Raw genomic sequence first — 4,379 nt, forward strand, 5'->3', positions numbered from 1 at the left:
CAATTAAATACTTATAGTTTGATTTTAGGTCACAAAAATTATATTCTTTTTGCTATTGAAGAATATTTTAGTTTTATTTTAGTTGATCATAACATAATATTTTAATTGATTGTTTTTATTTTAATAAAAGTTTTGTAGTTCATTTTGTTTGCTATTAATTCATTATTTGAGCTAAATGACTCTGAAATTGGAAAGCATTTCAAAATGAACTCTGAAAAGGTTGAAAGTTGGCATGGTATCATAATTTCACCCACATGGCATGTGCATGTATAAAACGGACAATGGTAGCATGTTCGTCTGTTACAAATTTGGCATGGTATCATCATAATAGTTGCGGTAGAAAGTCTTCACTTTTTCTTCGCTTGTGTCATTTGCTTATTGCGCCGTAACCATGGATAATCTTCATTGTTTATCAGGATGCTTGGGTCAGCCTTGACATTGAAGGGAGGAATTTCATGAAACTTTTCATAATCTTCAGACATGTCTGTCTTGCCGTCCACTCCCAGGATGTCCCTTTTTCCTGAAAGGACTATGTGTCCCTTTGGCTCATCGTATGATGTATTCGCTTCCTTATCTTTTCTTTTTCTCGGTTTGGTAGACATGTCCTTCACATAGATAACCTGTGCCACATCATTGTCTAGGACGAACGGTTCGTCAGTGTACCCAAGATTTTTCAGATCCACTGTTGTCATTCCGTACTGTGGGTCTACCTGTACCACGCCGCCTAACAGATTGACCCATTTGCACTTAAACAAAGGGACCTTAAAATCAAGTCCGTCAAGTTCCCATATGTCCACTATGTAACCATAATATGTGTCCTTTCCGCTCTCGGTTGCTGCATCAAAGCGGACACCGCTGTTTTGGTTGGTGCTCTTTTGATCTTGGGCGAACGTGTAAAATGTATTCCCATTTATCTCGTATCCTTTGTAAGTCAATACAGTCAAAGATGGTCCCTTGGACAACAAGTACAACTCATCACAAACAGTGTTGTCACCTATGAGATGTGTTTCCAACCAACTGCTAAAAGTCCTGATGTGTTCACATGTAATCCAATCGTCGCACTGCTCCGGGTGTTTGGAGCGCAGACTGTTCTTGTGTTCATCGACATACGGGGTCACCAAGGTAGAGTTCTGTAGAACTGTGTAGTGTGCTTGAGACAAAGAATATCCGTCCCTGCATATTATTGAGTCTCTTCCAAGAGTGCCTTTTCCAGTCAGTCTCCCCTCATACCGCGATTTAGGGAGACCTATCTTGTTAAGGCCAGGAATGAAGTCAACACAAAACCCGATAACATCCTCTGTTTGATGGCCCATGGAGATGCTTCCTTCTGGCCTAGCACGGTTACGGACATATTTCTTTAGGACTCCCATGAACCTCTCAAAGGGGAACATATTGTGTAGAAATACGGGCCCCAGGATGACAATCTCGTCGACTAGATGAACTAGGACGTGCGTCATGATATTGAAGAAGGATGGTGGGAACACCAGCTCGAAACTGACAAGACAGTGCGCCACATCACTCCTTAGCCTTGGTACGATTTCTGGATCGATCACCTTCTGAGAGATTGCATTGAGGAATGCACATAGCTTCACAATGGCTAATCGGATGTTTTCCGGTAGAAGCCCCCTCAATGCAACCGGAAGCAGTTGCGTCATAATCACGTGGCAGTCATGAGACTTTAGGTTCTAAAACTTTTTCTCTGGCATATTTATTATTCCCTTTATATTCGATGAGAAGCCAGTCATGACCTTCATACTGAGCAGGCATTCAAAGAAGATTTCTTTCTCTTCTTTCATAAGAGCGTAGCTGGCAGGACCTTTATACTTCTTCGGAGGCATGCCGTCTTTTTCGTGCAAACATTGCAGGTCCTCTCGTGCCTCAGGTGTATCTTTTGTCTTCCCATACACGCCCAAGAAGCCTAGCAGGTTCACGCAAAGGTTCTTCGTCACGTGCATCACGTCGATTGAGGAGCGGACCTCTAGGTCTTTCCAGTAGGGTAGGTCCCAAAATATAGATTTCTTCTTCCACATGGGTGCGTGTCCTCAACGTCATTCGGAACAGCTAGTCCACCGAGACCCTTTCCAAAGATTACGTAGTGTAAATCATTGACCATAGCAAGCACGTGATCACCGGTGCGCATGGAGGGCTTCTTCCGGTGATCTGCCTCGCCTTTGAAGTGCTTGCCTTTCTTTCGACATTGATGGTTGGTCGGAAGAAATCGACGATGACCCAGGTACACATTCTTCCTGCATTTGTCCAGGTATATACTTTCAGTGTCATCTAAACAGTGCGTGCATGCGTGGTATCCTTTGTTTGTCTGTCCTGAAAGGTTACTGAGAGCGGGCCAATCATTGATGGTCACCAACAGCAACGCCTTAAGGTTAAATTCCTCTTGTCTGTGCTCATCCCATGTACATACATCGTTTCCATTCCACAGCTATAAAAGTTCTTCAACTAATGGCCTTAGGTACACATCAATTTCGTTGCCGGGTTGCATAGGGCCTTGGATGAGAACTGGCATCATAATGAACTTCCGCTTCATGCACATCCAAGGAGGAAGGTTATACATACATAGAGTCACGGGCCAGGTGCCGTGATTGCTGCTCTGCTCCCCGAAAGGATTAATGCCATCCGTGCTTAAAGCAAACCATACATTCCTTGGGTCCTTTGCAAACTCATCCCAGTACTTTCTCTCGATTTTTCTCCACTGCGACCCGTCAGCGGGTGCTCTCAACTTCCCATCTTTCTTTCGGTTCTCACTGTGCCATCGCATCAACTTGGCATGATCTTCGTTTCTGAAAGACGTTTCAACCGTGGTATTATAGGAGCATACCACATCACCTTCGCAGGAACCCTCTTCCTGAGGGGCTCGCCGTCAACATCACCAGGGTCATCTCGTCTGATCTTATACCACAACGCACCGCATACCAGGCATGCGTTCAGATCCTTGTATGCACCGCGGTAGAGGATGCAGTCATTAGGGCATGCATGTATCTTCTCCACCTCCAATCCTATAGGGAATACGACCTTCTTTGTTGCGTATGTACTGTCGGGTAATTCGTTATCCTTTGGAAGCTTCTTCTTCAATATTTTCAGTAGCTTCTCAAATCCTTTGTCAGCCACAGCATTCTCTGCCTTCCACTGCAGCAATTCCAGTATGGTACCGAGCATTGTGTTGCCATCTTCGCAATTGGGGTATAACCCTTTTTTGTGATCCTCTAACATGCGATCGAACTTCAGCTTCTCCTTTTGACTAATGCATTGCGTCCTTGCATCGACAATGACCTGGCGGAGATCATCATCATCGGGCACATCGTCTGGTTCCTCTTGATCTTCAGCAGCTTCACCCGTGGCAGCATCATTGGGCACATGGTCTGGTTCCTCTTGATCTTCACCAGCTCCCCCCGTTGCAGCATCACCGTATTCAGGGGGCACATAGTTGTCATCGTACTCTTCCTCTTCGCCGTCTTCCATCATAACCCCTATTTCTCCGTGCCTCGTCCAAACATTATAGTGTGGCATGAAACCCTTGTAAAGCAGGTGGGAGTGAAGGATTTTCCGGTTAGAGTAAGACCTCGTATTCCCACATTCAATGCATGGACAACACATAAAACCATTCTGCTTGTTTGCCTCAGCCGCATCGAGAAACTCATGCACGCCCTTAATGTACTCGCGGGTGTGTTTGTCACCGTACATCCATTGCCGGTTCATCTGCGTGCATTATATATAATTAAGTGTCCAAATTAATAGAAGTTCATCATCACATTAAAACCAAAGTGCATACATAGTTCTCATCTAACAACATATAGCTCTCCAGAGCATCTAATTAATTAAACCATACATTGAAACTATGTAAAACATTTCAATGCGAAAACAAATGCGATCATAATCGCAACTGAGGTAACAATTGATCCAACGGCATAATGATACCAAGCCTCGGTATGAATGGCATATTTTCTAATCTTTCTAATCTTCAAGCGCATTGCATCCATCTTGATCTTGTGATCATCGACGACATCCGCAACATGCAACTCCAATATCATCTTCTCCTCCTCAATTTTTTTATTTTTTCCTTCAACAAATTGTTTTCTTCTTCAACTAAATTTAACCTCTCGACAATAGGTTCGGTTGGCATTTCCGATTCACATACATCCTAGATAAATAAAATCTATGTCACGTTGGTCAGCATAATTTTCATAAACAATAAATGAACCAATAGTTATAAAGATAATATACATACCAAATCCGAATCATAGACAGGACGAGGGCCGACGGGGGCGGATACCAAAACCATCGCACTATATAAGATGCAATAATAAATGTAAGAAAATGATACAAGTATCTATCTAAACATACAAGTAAGAATATTTTTCCTTTCA

The sequence above is a fragment of the Triticum urartu genome, chromosome 4, assembly GCF_003073215.2.
Source record: "Triticum urartu cultivar G1812 chromosome 4, Tu2.1, whole genome shotgun sequence".
In the NCBI taxonomy this organism is placed as follows: Eukaryota; Viridiplantae; Streptophyta; class Magnoliopsida; order Poales; family Poaceae; genus Triticum; species Triticum urartu.